This window comes from Natator depressus, chromosome 6, assembly GCF_965152275.1.
Source record: "Natator depressus isolate rNatDep1 chromosome 6, rNatDep2.hap1, whole genome shotgun sequence".
Classification (NCBI taxonomy): Eukaryota; Metazoa; Chordata; order Testudines; family Cheloniidae; genus Natator; species Natator depressus.
In genome coordinates this window covers 56,213,415-56,231,602 of record NC_134239.1, presented here as the reverse complement: position 1 = coordinate 56,231,602, position 18,188 = coordinate 56,213,415, and the positions used below count along the sequence as shown (strand labels likewise).

The 18,188-nt window shown below is 40.4% G+C and overlaps 1 protein-coding gene across 4 annotated transcripts in view; it reads right to left on the bottom strand.

Annotated features, from left to right (window-relative positions):
• The window catches only part of HSD17B12 (hydroxysteroid 17-beta dehydrogenase 12), a 255,125-nt gene that overhangs the window by 176,652 nt on the left and 60,285 nt on the right, over positions 1 to 18,188 (bottom strand). For 2 of the 4 annotated variants that reach the window (XM_074955307.1, XM_074955308.1), the window contains exons 4-6: positions 13,245 to 13,363; positions 12,984 to 13,034; positions 9,160 to 9,225 (exon numbers count right to left, since the gene is read on the bottom strand). The gene's annotated coding sequence lies outside the window, so the exon portion shown is untranslated. Of the gene's footprint in view, positions 1 to 9,159; positions 9,226 to 9,553; positions 9,578 to 12,983; positions 13,035 to 13,244; positions 13,364 to 18,188 lie in introns of those variants that run through there. The other 2 variants (XM_074955309.1, XM_074955310.1) reach the window with 2 other exon arrangements.

The following is an 18,188-nucleotide window of genomic DNA, read 5'->3' as shown; positions in this document are numbered from 1 at the left end:
CAGAGTTTGCGGGGCCAGGCGGCAGACCTCGGATCCACGCTGCACAGGGCCGAGTGGGTGCCCCAGACCCCTGACCCCGCAAGGTCATCTGGGAGCCTTGGACCCCCACCACGTGGCTGCCCTTGACCCCTGCCGTGTAGCTCAGCTGGCTGCCCACACTGGACCCCCACCACGCAGCTGACCAAGAGCTTGTGGGGCCCGGCAGCAGCCCCGGACCCCCACCCCCATGGGGCCACGCTTCAGCCCTGGAACCCCATCCCTGCGGGGCCGGCTGGCAGCCTCGACCCCGCACCCCTGTCATGCAGGGTGGGCCAGCAGCTCTGACCCTGATCCCACCGTGCTGGACAGTGGGGCAGCCCAGATCCCACCACGCCAGGCAGCCAGAAACCCATACCCTGCCACGCGGACTGGCCTTTAGCACAGAGTTGAGCTGGGCCAGGCCACAGCTGTATGCTAACTGGGCCACATGCAGCCCACGGGCGCTGGTTGAGAACTGTAGCTCTAGATGCAGTGTCAGCTGCATCCACTGTCTTCCTCAAGACGACCAAGAATTGGCCACTATCCTCTTGAGGGAGATTATCTTCTGGTAATTGTTGAAATCGTATTTTGCTAACAAAGCTTGATAGTTAGTAATACAGAACTGAAGACCTGTAGAAGAAAACACCTTCCCTCCCTGGAAGCCTATCTCACCACCCAGGCAAGCTGGATTCAGTGATAACTGCTCACCTACACCAAAGATCACAAAATATTCAGGTTACTTCCAGTCCTAAGGGACAAGCCACATACCTCAGATCGCTTTGTATTTTAGATCTCACACCAGAGACAACGCCTATAGCCAATCCTGTAATAAACTAACTAAAGATTTATTAATTAGGAAAAAGCAATGAGAGAGTTATTTATAGGTTAAAACAAGCAAGCATACACGTAACAATGAGTTACCATCTATGGTTCCTAAAGACAAGAGATGAAGTAATCTGTCCATTCAAAATATCTTTCAGGGAGGATGCAGGGGTAATCCCTGGGGTCTGTGCCTTAGTTTAGTCTCCCTGGCCCTGTAAGAGTTCAAACAGCAAAAAGATGAAAATTTTTCTTGTGACCCTGTTTTATCTTTTACATTTAGCCTTCCAGTCCATGAGAAGAGCTCCTCTGAATGTAGTATATCCAAGGTGTGATGGGGCCATTCACCAATCCCTTGAATTGTGATGTTCCTTAATGGTTCCAAACATTCGGTTAGCTTTTTTGACTGCTGCTGCACACTGAGTAGATGTTTTCAGGGTATGATCCACGATGACACCAAGATCTTTCTTGAGTGGTAACTGCTAATTTAGACCCCCATCGTTTTATATGTATAATTGGGATGATGTTTTCCAGTGTGCAATACTTTGCACTTATCAACACTGAATTTCATCTGCCATGCTGTTGCCCAGCCACCCAGTTTTTTCAGACACCTTTATAACTCTTCAGTCAACTTTGGTTTTAACTATAGTAAGTAATTTTGTATTGTCTGTGAATTTTGCCACCTTACTTCCAGATCCCCCCTTTTCCAGATCATTTATGAATATGTTGAACAGCACTGGCCCCAGTATAGATCCTTGGGGAACCCTGCTATTTACCTCTCTCCACTGTGAAAACTGACCATTTATAGCTTCCTTTTTTGTCCTATTTTTAACCAATTAGTGATCCATGAGAGGACCTTCCTTTTTATCCCATCACTGCCTACTTTGCTTAAGAGCCACAGGTGTGGTACCTTGTTAAAGGCTCTCTGAAAGTCCAAGTACACTATATGAATTGGTTTCAGAGTAGCAGCCCTGTTAGTCTGTATTCGCACAAGTACTCCTTTTCTTTTTATATGAATTGGATCACTCTGGTCCACATACTTGTTGACCCCCTCAAAAATTCTAATAGATTAGTGAGGCATGATTTCCCTTTACAAAAGCCATGTTGGCTCTTCTCCAAAATATCATGTTAATCTATGTGTCTGATAATTCTGTTCTTTACTAAAGTTTCAGCCAATTTGCCTCAAGTTAAGTTTGCTGGATCACCTCTGGAGCCCTTTTTAAAAATTGGTGTCAAATTAGCTATCCTCCAGTCATCTGTTACAAAGGCTGATTTAAGCGACAGCTTACTGTGACAGGGTGTCCACCCCAAACAAGGCCTGAAAGGGTTAATGTGGCTAAGTGGGCCAATTAACTTCTTATGCTGCACCTGGAAGAGGAGCCAGGGAGCAATGAGGACTAATTAGTGATGGTGCTTAGCTGGACAGGAATAGGAGGGGCCTGTATAAAGCCCAGTAGCAGAGAGAAGAAGGGCCATGAAGCAGGAGCAGCTGAGTCCCGAGAGAGCAAGACTGAGAGTAACAGGCTGCAACTGCAGGAAGGGATGTCAGCCTGGCAAAGCTAATCCCCTGGTGCAGCCAGAAGGAGACGTTCCAGCAAGGAGTAGAGCACCCTGTGACAATTACATACCACAGTTAGTAGTTCTGCAATTTCAAATCTGAGTTCCTTCAAAACTCAGCAACATATGCAGGGAGCAGATTAAGCACTTCGGTCCTGCAACCAAGTACTGGGTATTATGCCTTTTTAACAATTGCTCATCAACCCTTACTATACCTAAATTATGGCAACAAGCCCGTGTAATAGCTCTATTGAAGCCGGAGAAGGATGCATCTGATCCAAAGAACTTCAAGGCAATATCAATCCTATGCCACCTTTAGAAACTTTATGAACGTCTTATTCTCAATCACCTCTCCCTTCATATCGAACAGCATCTAATACCAGAACAAGCCAGATTTAGTCCTGCACTGGCCAAATATTAAATATCACCCAGCACATAGAAGATGGGCTCAAGAGAGGGATGATGACAGGCGCTGTGTTCGTAGACTTATCAGTGGCATACAATACAGTCAGCCACCAAAACCTGCTTGGCAAATTCTACAATATGATTAGGGCCCTACAAAATTCATGGCCGTGAAAAACATGTCATGGACCATGAAATCTGGTCTCCTCCGTGAAATCTGTTCTTTTGTGTACTTTTATCCTATAATATATAGATTTCATGGAGGAAACCAGCATTTCTCAAATTGGGGGTTCCAACACAAACGCAGGCTTTGGGGGGTCACAAGGTTATTGTATGGGAGTCGCAGTATTGCCACCTTCTGCGCTGCCTTCAGAGCTGGGTGGCTGGAGAGCAGCGGATGCTGACTGGTTGCCCAGCTCTGACGGCAACACCGCACCCAGCACAGTGCAGAAGTAAAGGTGGCAATACTATACCATGCCATCCTTATTTCTGCAGTAAAGGTGGCAATACTATACCATGCCACCCTTATTTCTGCAGCTGTCTTCAGAGCTGGACTCCCAACCAGCAGCCACAGAGCTTCCTGAAGTTCCTTGAGGTGGGTCTGACCCGTCCCCAGCGGAAGCCCCTGCAGTCTGGCCAGGAGCAACAGCAGGAACCCGGCGTATGGTAGGAGCCCTTGGCCAGGGTGCCCCCAGCCCTGCCCCTCCCCGGTTCTGGGCCCAGCACCCCAGCTGTGTATGTCTTGGGGGGGGGGGGGAGTGACCACAGAAACACTCCCCACCCTCCGACCACAGTACCCTGGGTGGTCACCCACATTGCCCACCTATAAGGCTGGCCTGCCCCTCCCAAAATTGAGGATCCCCCTATATCATGCCACCCTCACTTCTGTGCTGCTGCTGGCAGTGGTACTGCCTTCAGAGCTGGGCCACCAGCCAGCAGCCACTGCTCTCCAGCCACCCAGCTCTGAAGGCAGTGCCGCCACCAACACAGCACAGAAGTGAGGGTGGCAATACTGTGACTCCCTACAATAGCCTTGTCCCCCCTCCCCCCTGCAATCCACTTTTTGGATTGGGACCCGTGGTTACGACACTGTGAAATTTCAGATTTAACTGTCTGAAACCATGAAATTTATGATTTTTAAAATCCTATGACTGAAATTGACCTGAATTTGGTAGGCCCCTAGATATGATGCACGACTACCATCTAGTGCAGCTCATGTGATCTCTTCTGGAGAACACATGTTTCTACGTAGAACTGTGCAAGAAACAGAGCCGCTGGAGACAACAATGAAATGGCTTCCCACAGGGCAGTGTGCGAGCACCAACCCTCAACATATATATCAAAGACCAGCCCATACAGAGCGACATGAGGAGTTTCATATACGTCTACGATCTATGCATCACATCACAGGAGAAGGACTTTGCCACTGCTGAGAACAGATTGTCATGTGCATTGAGCAACCTCTCAGCTTATTACAATAAGAACCAGGTTCGCACCAACCAGACCAAGACAGAGGTGACGGTTTTTTACCTATGCCATTGAGAAGCCAAGCAGAAACTAAACATCACTTGGGATGGGATCCCACTGGCTAATCACCCAAACCCTGTCTATGTGGGGGTGACATTGGACACAACACTTTTCTTCAAAGCACATGTAGAAAAGATGGAAGGGAAAGTTAGTGCCCACAACAACATCCTCTGAAAGTTGGTAACCTCAAAGTGGGGAGCTAATCCAGCTACTTTGCGAACCACTGCTATTACCATTTGCTACTCTACAGCAGAGTATACATGTCCACTGTGTGAACAATCTGTCTACACTAAGAAACTAGACCTTGCTCTAAATGACAGTTGTCATGTAATAACTGGAATTCTAAAGCCAACACCAAAGGATAGCCTGTACTTACTGGCTGGCATTACATCACCTGATATCAGGAGGAAGGTAGCAAGCCAAAGGGAAAGATCATGACAGATGGCAAGGCACGGTTGAGGTTATGGAATAAAAGACTACATGAAGTCGGACACACTGAAACAGATCTGAAACCCCAGGAGGATCTTCCCAGAGGGGCCAATAAACACTGGTCAATGTGGCGATGCCTGAACCGCCTGCGTATGCAAACTGGTGAATCAAAGACTATCATGATCAAATGGGGCTAACTCTAATGACAGGAATATATGTGAGTGCAGTGAATTGCAGATCATGGAGGACCTGCTCATTTGCTGACTCCTTGGGGAGACCTGTACGAAGGAGGACCTTGCTGCAGTGACAGAAAGAGCCATTGCTTGTGCGTAATTCTGGAAAAAACCTCTAGTTTGTGACAAGGACATGAGAAGAAGACTGTGGTGGATTTCTTTGGTATTTTCCTTCCTCAACTATGTTAAATTTAGTTACATTATGATTGCTATTACTGAGCAGTTCAGCTATATTCACCTCTTGGACCAGATCCTGTGCTTCACTCAGGATTAACTCAAGAATTGCCTCTCCCATTATGGGTTCTAGGACTAGCTGCTCCATGGAACAGTCACATTCATGGTGTCTAGAAATTTTATTTCTGCATTCCACCATGAGATGTACCCAGTCAATATGCGGATCGCTGAAATCCCCCATTATTACTGGGTTTTTCTGGTTTTGTAGCCTCTCTAATCTCCCTGGGCATTTCACAATGACTATCAGCATCTTGGTCAGGTGCTTGGTAGTATATTCCTATTGCTATACTCTTATTATTCAAGCACAGAAATTCTATCCATGGAGATTCTGTGGTACAGTTTGGTTCATTTAAGATTTTTACTATATTTGACTCTGTTTTCTTTCACATACAGTGCCATACCCCCACAAGCATAACCTACTCTGTCATTCCTACGTATTTTGTATCCTAGTATTATCGTTTCCCATCGATTATCATTGTTCTGTCAGGGGACTGGTTGTAGGCGGTCAGGCCTAGTGCTCAGAGCAGGAGTCAGGCCGAGCGATTGGAGTCCAAATACCAGAGCCAAAGGTTGAGAGAGTTGGAGTCAGGAATCAGAGCCGAGGGTCGGAACCAGATTACCAGGGGCCAGGGAAGGCAGGAACAGGGTTGGTTCTGAGGCAGGAGCAAGGCTAGGACAGGACTAGAACAAGACTGAGTGCAGGGCAGGAGAGTCCATGGGCATGTGCATTGAGCAGCCAGCCAGCTACCGCTGCTGCTGAGCTTAAGAAGTGACCCGCTGATTTCCTCAGCCAAATCAGGCAGGGTGGTCCGTCAGACAGCCTAGCTGACTCACTAGGATGTCAGGAGTACCGAGCAGGTGCAGCTGTATGGCCTTACTCCTGACACGTTCCATCAAGTTTCTGTAATGCCTGTTATAGCAATATCCTAATTTCACAGCAGGCCCTCAAGCTCAGCCATCTTAGTATTTAGACTCCTAGCATTTGTATACAAGCAGTTAGTTCAAATTTGTCCATATTTAGTTGTCTGCCTTCATGTGACGTACTTGAATGGGACTCTTTTTTATTTGACTGTTTCTCTTCAGTTCCTACCTGTAATTTATCAACTTCTATCGCTTCCTTTTTACTAGGATATAGAGCACCCCTTTTTAAATAAATCTTCCCCTGACATCTCTGTCCAAGCCATCTAAAAAACAGCAGCAGAACAAACAAATAAGTCCTCAGTAACATCCTAAGTGAGCTGGTTGTACATCTCCTTAAAGGACACAACAGTTCTTGCACTAAATGACTTTGCACTAAATGCATCTTTTCATTTATATTACTCCTTAAACACTTCTTCCATGAAGTCTTCCAACAATAACCCATCCAGGAAATAAAGTCATCACAGTGTGAGTGGACTTTTAATGGATCAGCTAGTGCACAAGGTGTCCAAACTGTATTGTGTGTCCACTTTAATATATAAGCTCCTTGGGGCTGGGAGCATCTTTTCCACTCTGTCAGCACAGTGCAGAGCATGCCAATGATGGTGATCAATAGATAATAAATATTATTTAACTATTCCTCTTCTGGTGAGGCCCACAAAGAGAGAAGAAATTCAAGTAATGAGAGAGAAAAATAAAAATACTGTAATAGAAGAATCTCAAGATGTGCCCATAACAAACCTACATAGCCATACAGAATTTTAACTATTTTCTTTCCTATTGCCCTCCTCCACATAGCAATCCCCATTGCTTGCTACTCCCATTCTTTGTCACATGTCCAAAATTAGATTATAAACTCCTTGGGGCAGAGGATGTGTTCTAGTAGTTCTGTTGAGTGCCCAGTACATTCTGAGTGTTACTGAATTAATCAGGAACTGAAATCCAGAAGCACTAATTTCCAGATTGTAGAACTGACCAACAGTGGTTCCTATTAGCAATTCATATTAAGGGTGATAGTTGATATGTCTGAATATTGTCCAAGCATTTTCCTTCTCTCTGATGCTGTGCAATTCTTGTCATACTTTTGAACTTATTGATTCCATTTCTAAAGTCTTCTTCAGTAGTTTAACTCAAGTGTAGAAACAGCATATGTATCCAGGTCTCCATTACCTGGGGTAGGTAGAGTAGGTGTTTAGATTCTTGTCTCTTCTTTTTTGGGCATCCAACAATTCCTTTTCCATGTAAACTGAGACCTTTCCTCCTACACAATAACTCCTCTTTCCTGTTTAAAAAATGGGTTTCCTTGTTATCTTTTCACTTCCTATTAGATTCATGCCTGTATAATTTAGGGATTGTACTTCAACTGATGGTTATTGTCTTTTTATGTGTTACAAATGTGAGAATGCTTGCAGTCCCAAGAGAGCTCACAGCCTCCCAGCCCAGAACTAATTTGCAATAGAAAGTCAACATATTATAAAATATTTCTCTTTTCAGTTTTATCTTGAAAATCAAATTTTTCCTAGGCAATTAACAGATTGAACAAACGAACACATTATGTTTTCTCTTGCAATTCATGGATGCATGTGAACTATATATAAAAAGAAAAAAAAATACCTAAAATGACACAATACTGTCCAAATCCTGTGAGGTGCTGAGTACTGTCAGCTCTCATTGCAGTCAGTTACAGTTAAGGGTGCTCAATACCTGGCAGGATCAGTCCCTTAAAATGTAAGAAAACGATACTTAAAGTCCACTGCATACTAATGTATTATACACAACAACTTTCTTCCTTCCTTTGTATATAGTAGACATGGATCCAGATCAGATGACCGGTTCCGATCACCTTGGAAAATGGGGAAGTTCATATCTATATCTGACCTTTGCAGTTTGGTTCGATAACTAACATAAATTAAATGAATGTGTAATATTTGCATATTTTCCACTCTTTTTTCCCCTCAGGGGAAATGCCTCATAGTCAAAAATAAAGTCCCAGAGTTGCTGCAACAGCGTCATGTTCTCTAAATACAGTTTCTCCCTTCACATATTTTCCACACTATAGTCCCAATTTCTCCTCTCCACACTAAAAATATTTTCTATAACTCTTATCTATAGTACAACAATCCTCCTGTGAGTTGCAAGCATTAGATCCAATAATCTGATTGATTTCTTCAGGTTTGTGTTTTCATTTTGACAAAGAGCCTACAAAAAGGTGGACATGTGTACAGTGACGCACAGGGAAGCAGTGCCAGAAAGCTGTGTGAGTAAGCAGGGTCAAAGTACCGTCCAGTGATACGTACAGGGGAGACATAAGTGCACTGGGAAGTGCATGAGAGACAATGGATTGATGGGCAGTAATGCAGGAATAAGCAATGAACTCGTTAGGATTATACCCAGTGAATATCAAACAAACTCCTTAAGTTCCTGGGGCTGCTGCCTGGAACCAGCTCCACATTCTCTATTGCCCTAGTGTCTCTGGGGCCACTGTTCAGGCCAAACCTGCTATTCACTATTATCCCAAATCCCCAGGGCCATTGCCCAGACCAAGCCCCACGTTCTCCATTACCCTTAAACACCCGAGGCCAGACGAAGGCCCATATTTTCCTACAAACAGTGGCTTACTGTTTTGAATATAAACCTCACTCTTGTTACCATCGGCAGCGCCCACTTTTGTGGCGCTGACGTTTGAATGGCGCCTGTTGACAAGGACACATAGCACACAGGTTAAAAAAAATAAAATAAAAAAAAGCATTATTGCTACAAAGGTGTTTATTAGCAAGGTAAAAGTTACAAAGAAGGGTTGTGAACAGCACCAGTGTTTTCGCCCTCCCCCACCACAGGCAGACATTACAGAAAAAAGGAAGCCTCCCTAGAGAGCAGGAACAGTCAATCACTTCACCAACAGATACAGCAGAAAAGCAAACAGTACCATTGACACAGAAAGCAGGTGAGCACCACAGTGCAGCTAACCTAACCGAATCCTCCTAGCAAACGTGGCAAAAGCCAAAGCAAAAACACAACTGACCTGAGTGCATGTAAAGCAAGCCAGGAATACTGTACCAGGCCTGGTGCAGCAATGCCGAGGATCTGCCTAGGAGAGAGAGAAAATAAAATAAAAAACCATAACAAACAGCAAGAGAGATCCCCAGTCAGCAGAGATTTTAACAGCCGCATGACAGACAGGCAGCATTTTGTCAGCAAGGCAACAACCGGCCGGATGATGACATTTGCAGCAACACAGGAGAGCGAGAGAGATCTAAAAAGCTCTTTTCCCTTGTTCAGAATTTCCACTGTGACTTGATCAATGGCATCCTGTCCTTGTTCACGTCTAACTGGCACAAAGGATCCCACATTTGTGCTGTTTACTGCATTCAAAGAGGGGAAATGAGGCTTTTGCCAGAGAGAAAAAACCCCATTACCTCCCTACAATCGGCCATTACAGGAAGAAGCAAAGGACAGTTTTACGACAGCTCCCAGCATTCTTACTGCCTACAACTCCCATACTGCACACGCTCAACTCCACTGTTAACCCTTTTGTTACACTCAGACAACTTTGTGCCACCAAAGCTACACTAAGAAAAGGAGTACTTGTATACTTTCCTCCTCTACCACAATGTATAGCCAGCAGCTAACATATGGTACAATAACAACAAACATTATGTTAGCTTTCTCCACTCCAACACGTACACATAACAGGACTCCTTGATCATTTTAGTGGAAAAGGCTATTTTAAGATTCTTCAGAACAATAACAGATCTGCAAATGCAGTCATCAAATGTTTATTATGAATTGCACATTCAAGTTTAGTCTTTTTCTAACTAGCTAATTTTCTTGCAGATTTCTACATTTCTGCAGTACAGAGTTGCTGGTCACTATTATTATTATTATTTATTTTGCCTTTTCTCTGTAACTTAGAAAAAGCAGATGAAAGATCTCCTCCTACCTACATGCATTTTTCTACATTTCAAAAGACAAATTCTAATAGATACATTAACAGAAAAATATCCTTATAACCCAAAAAGCCTTTTGTGACAAAACTAGTAAAAGATACTATATTTTTCCGCAATGAAACTGATGGGAAACTCTGTCATACTGTCATGTTTCTCTCTGTCTTTTTCTCTGTCTCTCTCTCTATATATCACATATATGCATTCAAGATATGTATCACTAACACTTGTAGCAGTTGTTCAGCTCCTTCTGTTTTAAAATGAGCAACAAACTATGTGTATACGAATCATCTATTGAAAATTGAAAAATAAACCACAAGACTAGAACCGGTTAATAAAATAACTAATTTGGGGGGGTGGGGGGGTGGAAATATTAATTCATGAAATAGATCCTTACAACAAGAATTCCTGGATTTTAATTAAAATCAGGTTTAAAAAAATCCCTGTTTACTTTCTATAAATATGGTTTATTTGAAATAATTTTAAAAAGAACATTGTGCAGCAAATGCAAGTCAAATGGTTCTAATTTGTAGTGCTACAAACTGTAACATGCTCAGACGTGTAACTGCCTGACAGACTACACAGAAATCTGGTTTATGCTCCAATCTCTGAAACAAATACAAATATCTAAAAGCAGTCTGCTATTTCTCCAAAATTAAAATCCCAGGTAAAACATACTGACTGCCAGATTTTTTCATACAAACACTTCACTTTCAAAAATAAATCACTACAAATTTATTATTTATTTTAAACCATAAACAATACAGATGAAAGAAGCATATGGATGTTTTCTTTTCTTTTTTTTTTTAAATCCATCAATAATAAACACACATGTACTCTCCTAAAAAGTTTAATTTCAAACATCTTCTTTCAAACCTAAATCAGTATATCAGCGAACAGCTTTAACCAAGGAAAACACAACAGGAAAAGCATTTCTCCATGATACCATTTTCCAGACATACGCTTTATGTTTTTAAAGACAATTCACATCCACGCCATTCCAAATGGCATAAATACAATTACTTAGAATTTATTCCTCACTATAGCAATTTTTAGTTTGGTATATTTTTCAGATTTTTTATGGAAAACACAATCAATTAATAGCTATCTTTGCGTAGCTACACTGTTACCTCTTTTTGCACATCTTCTGTCTTTTACATGACCATAAGCATTTTATAAGCATTTTACATATACACATTAAAGTAATGAGAAGGATAACATGCAACAAGAAAGGCTCAAAAACAAATTGGAAGTGTAAATGACCTTCTCCCATATTCCAGACGTACCTACAAAATCCCTGCTCACTGGTATGGGATTATATGTTCCATAATTAGGGTGGCCTTTTTATATTTTGTACTCTTTTAACCTCCCAAATTTATAGGTTTTAAAAATTGGCATGTTAAAAGGGCTTTATTTAAGGATTTCAATTAAAATAGTGTTATGTTTTGTCATATTACCATAATCCCTCTTTTAAAATCACTTAGAATTTCAGTATAACCTAATTAAGTAATTTTAAGTAAGTCTTAACCCAAATACATAGATCTAATAAAAATGTGTTCTGCAAACAGGGAAAATGGACTCCTGAAAGGGATTCTTCAGGTATGAAGAAAGATATTAAAACATTTGTCTCCCCACAAACTTTGAAATATTAACTGTTTTACAGTACCTACGTTTAAAACCCTAAATATTGATAAGAAAACCAATTTTATCAGAGGCCGAGCATACCATTTCATCGCAACTGTATTTATTTATTTATTTTACATTAAGCAGCATCCTTTCTTTTTCCCTTGCAGAGAGAGATGGAGGCTGGGGGAAGAAAAAATGCTGCAAAACCCTAACTACCTATCTCAATGTATTATTTGTTTCAAAATTCTCATAAGAACAATTTCTACTGCTTTCAGATATTGTATATTTTACCAGTGATGATATTTTTGTTTGGATTTTGCCTTTTAAAAGGCTTCAGAATAACATGATGGATTTTATAGATTTCTAATAATTTTAAATCTTTTTTTTTTAATGCCACAAATTCCCAATTTTGGTAAATGAAATGTACTTTATGCATGTGTCTACATTATCAGAGTGGAATAAATTGTCCAAAATAGAAAGATCAAGTGAACTACTGTAATACAATAGAACGTCTAACATATTAACACAACTCCTCTCCCTGATATTAATGTTATATGATATGATTATCAAAACCAGAAAATAGTTCATGAATATAGAGTCCTCCCTGATAAAGAGGCTTTCTTATTGATAAATTTGGCCTCAAGGAACCGCATTTTACCCAAAATCATCCGGTCTAGCGCTTTATGTTACTCACAAACTCCTGGTTAATTTTAATTAACTGGGCTGTTTTTAAGACAAAGATCTTTCCTTCCAGTTTACCTAAACAGACTATTTTAAAATGTTTAGCACATCAAATGTATTTGTCAATATCGGAAAATTACAGAGATTTGGGAAGAACTAATTTTTTAATCTTTTTTCTAACCTAACCACAAAAGAAGAATGCATCTTTCACCAGGAATTTATTTTGTATTCCAATGTGTTCTGGGCTTGAACACACACAGTTTTAAAGTATTAAGCCATCTTCCTATAACCATATATTATTCACATGCTTTTACAGGGAAATCCAGTACGATGCTACCTTCCTTGCTGCTTTTGTGTAACTGATCAGACGTCTGAAGTACTTCATATTAATTTGTCTGCTTTGCAGCATTTTAACATCCCCCCACCCCACACACACGCACAAATTTTTGGATTTCTATGAAATGTCACCAGTAAACTGCAAAATCAGAAAGGCCATAGGGTCAGGTATTATTTAACCCACACAGAAATGCTATTTTCTCTCCATGTAAAAACCTATCAGTAACAAGCAGTACCTTACAGGAGAACTGGTGCTCACCTCCCTTGGCTGGTCTTCATTATGTCCAGAACAGGAGCTTTTCCACATTCCCTATAAAATAAGAGAGAACAGGGTGAAATTAATGGGTGTCCAGCCCCTTTTGGGATAGTCAATAAAATTCATTCAAGTTATCTGGCCTTCGTGAGGTCTCATATTTCTTGTCCTGAAAAGCATTTTTAAAGCCATGATTACATTTTAATTAAGGCCGTGAAAGAATGGTTCTGATAAGTCTAATGCAAATTTTAAATATTATCTCCATACCTGTGCAAGAGAAGTTCCACAACTCCTGAACCTGTTTAGGCATATGTGGAGGCCTGTACATTTCTGCATGCAACACTTCATCTGCATCATTAACTTCACACATCACGCCATCCCTTTATCTTAAAAAAGAAAATTTCTATTTATTTTAAATGCATTTCAAAATAATAGTGGCAACTAGTGATTTCTTTGTAGAGAGGGAGGTGTGGGATATTTCCTTCCACTGCAACCTTTCCTTTCCCTGTTCTAACCCTTGAACAACTTCCCAGACAGGTAGTGTATTGTCCCCTTTCCTTTCTCTGTTTTTCTGTGATTTCCATTCATATATTACGATGTACAATTTGTCCCAGCCTATAGCTTTGAGACGTTTGCGTACCTCTCTCGCCAGCAAGGAAGTTCGCAACTAAAATCACCAGTTATGCACTATTTTCATGCTTTATTTTTATTTATTTATTTAGCATTCAACATTTTAAAACAAACAGGAAAGGAAAAGTATTTAAGCCAGTGTGTATGCAATCTACAGTGCACTAAGGTTCTCAAATGACCCAATTTCAGGATATCATTTTACAAACCTAAGTAAGTCACAATTTAAAATCAAATAAACATAGGATGTAAGATTTACAGCTAGACTTAATTTTTTTTAAATCACTTCTTCCATCTTTCAATGTTTTATTATCTCTCAGCCTATGTGGGTGACTGAATTTTCATTTACATTTTCCTTTCCCATACTTCAAGGATCCTGAAAGACTGATATGCTTTATTTCATAGGTATTGGCCAATGCAAACTAAGGAAACATTTGGAACAAATGTTAGCAAACCTAAACCATTTTCTCCCCTGCCACACACACACCGTTTCCCCCTCTGCATTTGATATTTGACCATTTTTTTGTATATATGTCTCCTCCTGATCCTATTAGGCCAAACAGGAAGAATTGAGTGTCTCTCCACCATTTGCTACAGTATCTCTCCTTTTTGGATTTGACAGCTAAAATGCCCTCTACCACCTACTTCACATGTTATTGTCAAGGTAAATATTTTTCTTCTCTAGCTACCTGTTGATTATAAGAACCCATATCCTTCTGGCACAAGGTAAATCCTTTCCTGATCTAGTACTTTCTCTTACCACGGTTCTGATTTGAATGGCTGGGGAGCTTGTGGTGCAAGACAGGAAAGGGAAAACGGGGTGATATCAAGAGATGTCTTAAGAACATAAGAAAATATGTTTATTAACATATTAATATGTAATATTAACATCACAGACAATACGCTGTTCATTATTTAATCTAATGTTTTAAGGACAAACTACTATTGTTGGGAAGACGGGGAGGGGAGGAATATGTTACCGGGGTCACTAATTAGACTTTTTAAATTACTTAAAGCAAAGAGGATTTACGAAATCAGATTTTCTTTTCACCATTACCTGCTTAAGATTTACTTGGTTAGCATTTTAAACATCTGGGAGTGTGAAAGTAGCCTGTTTGGTTTCGCTTTAGCTGCTAGTCAGTTTCACTTTTTTGCACTGGCCATAAAGTTTTTATTTTGGGGGTTCAACAATACTGCAGGGGAATATTTCAATATTAAAATGAGCCAATTCCATTTAAATGTGAACAATACATTGCAAAAACATTTCCATCCATAATATAGGACACTAGGAAAACATAACTTTGGGGGCTAAAAGTAATCGACTGCATCCCTGGAAAGTGATGTTTTGGCTTTCACATATACTTCAACCTCTGGCCTGCTCCTTTGCCCATAGAAGTCAATAGGAATTGTGCCATAAACTTCACTGGCAGCAGCATCAAGTCTCTACATCTATTATATTCAGCAAAATAATTCCACATGCAAACTAACCACCTGCTCATAAAACTTAATGCTCAGCTGAACTTACTTTCCTTTTCAAAACATAAGAGTTCCTATATTTCCCTTTTCATGCACTTTTAACCGATAAATGCCTCCCTGACATTGCCCGTGTGAAATTAGAGCAAGTCTATCCCCTATGGTTTGTGATGGGGGAAAACATTACATCTCACTTCTACCAACTATGAAGAGCTAATTCTTGTGCTTGTGCCAGCCACATGCTATATGTGACTGTCGAACAGATATAGAAACATTATTGTCTTTCACCAGGATGTTGTTTACCTACATTTCCCAAATCATATACGTAATCCTCAACTCTTCAGGATCAACCTTAATTTTTTCAGAAACTGAGATTATCAAATGCAGAAAAAACATTGTTTTTTATTTATATTTTCAAAATATATCTTTCTTTCCTTTTTGCTGGTTGTTCTTCCCTTTTTACCTGTTTATGGTGTAGGCCCCCAAAACACATTGGTAAACACACATATGCATATATATGAAAATCCAATGAAAATCTTCCCTCAGCTATCTAGACTGTGCAATTTATATCTGTGTAGGTACAGGGGTTGCTGTACCACACTGAGAGTTAATGGAAAAGATTCAGGTTCTTATAGGTACCATACAGCATAAACCTATTCATGCTTCCTTTTGACAAAGCCAATGTCCCACAAGCATATTCAGAGGCTGTCATTAGCCAGTTATGTTAATTATCGTCCTATTTGCACATCTAATGCTCATAAAAGCTTCAGTATGCACCCCCTGTGGGAGGATCTGAATCTTGGTTTTATTTATTATATTATTTACATTTCCTAATATTAAAGATGTATGAAAATGGAGAATTACATTTTGAACACCCCCCACCCCACCAGCTCACAGACACTCACTCTATTTGCATTATAGCAGACACAGGTACAACATTCTATTGGCTTTTATTATCACCTCACACATCTAGAGACGAACAGCTTCCCCAGATTGCTTTTGTTTTTTCTGCCTCCTCCCCCAACTCCCCAGTCAGATATTTTGTGCATTTTTAGGTCATAATTCAGCAAAGTACGTAAGCATGTGCCTAACTTTAAGCATGTAAATTGACCCATGCTAACTTGGTAAATCTGCCTTGCAATGGAACACAGTTATAATGAACTGGGATCAAGTGAAAGGTTTTTAATGAAGCATAATCAAAGTACCAAATTATTTCACATTACAACATGCACATTGCAATTCTGAGTATACTCACATGCCTCTTATACAATGAAATCCAGCTTTTGCAGAGGCCCTGTTCAAGGTATATCCATCATATAAGTCCTCCTTAAATCCTCAAAACTGTGTAAAAGTGGAACTTAAATGGTGCCTAGTCCTTATGCTGGCCCTCCACACCTTGCACATCTAGTGGTGAATTTCACTTACTGTGATGTTGTTCTGTAAAGAAGACTTTGTTATAAGAAAGTTCCGTTGTGTTTACAGTTGGCAGCAGAATCCCTGAATTTTGTTAAGTTTCTGTATACACAATAAAACTTGTCTTAAACAACCACTCAGAAAACCAGCAATTATTAATCACCTAGCTGTGAGTCTTTAACAGACAGGGAAATGATTACAGGAAAATGCATGAGGATACTAAAATGGTTGCTTAAAACAAAGCTTTTAATATCTTAGATCTGCTTCTAACTGCAACTTTTACAGTACTACCAGACTTTAATTTTCTATCTGGCACATTCTATCCTGTGTTTTTACCAGCTGGCTCTTTTTATATAAATATATAATATAAATGTTTATATTAAATTAAGTAATTTGATCATTTTAAGCTTGATGAACATTCCTTACCTTCACATACTAAAAATAGAGGCTTCCTAACAACTCTCATCAATGGACTAATCCATTCTAAATGTCATATGTGGGGGGTGGTAGAAGGGGTTCTGAAACAAGACCTTCCCACTTTTAAACATATTTTATATTTCTACAAACTCCTAAAAGTAAGTAGAAGAGAACACTTTTTAAGCTGGCTTGCATTGCTATATCAGAGGCCTCACGAGGACTTTGGAACATGGAGCTGATAATGTCTCCTCAAGGTCGCAAATGTTCTGAAACCATCTCATGGCCACTGCTCCAACACTGTGAGAGGTTAGCACACTTGGGGCTGGCCCTCCAGCCCTTCCTGGTCAAGAATAGTACTACTGACTTATTTGTTTTGTAAGGTGTCATGCACATTTCTGGTGCTATATAATAAAGAGATAAATAACAATAATACTATTCCCATTATACAGGTAGGGTAACTGGGGCACAGGGATGTGGAGAAGTCAAACAGCTAGTGTGTGGTATAATTGGGAATACAATCTGGGTTTGTTGATGCCCAGCTTCATGTTTGATCCTTAAGCAAGGATCACATCCCTAGACCAATGGCCAAATGCATTTAATAAATAATGGCAAGCACAACAGTGGGAGATTATAAATATAGGATGCTTGCACATGTGTAAGGGGAGGGAGCAACTCAAATCACTATGGGGGTCTCCACTATCTCTTGAAACTCAGTGCCAACATCCTACCCTACTGCCTATTCTGAGATATATTATATGCACAGGAACTGAGACATGTGCAGTTGACACACAACATACTGAATACATACATGCACTAGTGCCTAAGATTCTCCTCCAGTAGGTCAGCCCCTAATGCAAGCAACCACTGTAAAATAGCCCCTAATATTTCCAGTACAATCTTGTTCAACCTTTACTTAAAGACAAGCCTCTACCAAGATCCGTTAATCTCTTGGGCAGGTAGCTAAGACAGTTTTCATTGTAAAAATAAAATGTTGGTTCAGACATTATAACACTATTTCTTTAAAGTAAACACACCAGCATGGAGGCTTCTTTCACACTGACGTCTTTTTTAAATTTCCCCTCCCAGAACAGTTTCACTCTAAATGGGAAGTGACTATAACCAGAACTGTTGGTGAGAAAGACAAGCTTTCGAGCTTACACAGAGTTCTTCAGTTCTGGGAGTTAGTTTCCCAGAAGAACTCTGTGTAGCTCAAAAGTGTGTCTCTCTCACTAACAGAAGTTGGTCCAATAAAATATATTTCCTCATCCACTTTGTCTCCCT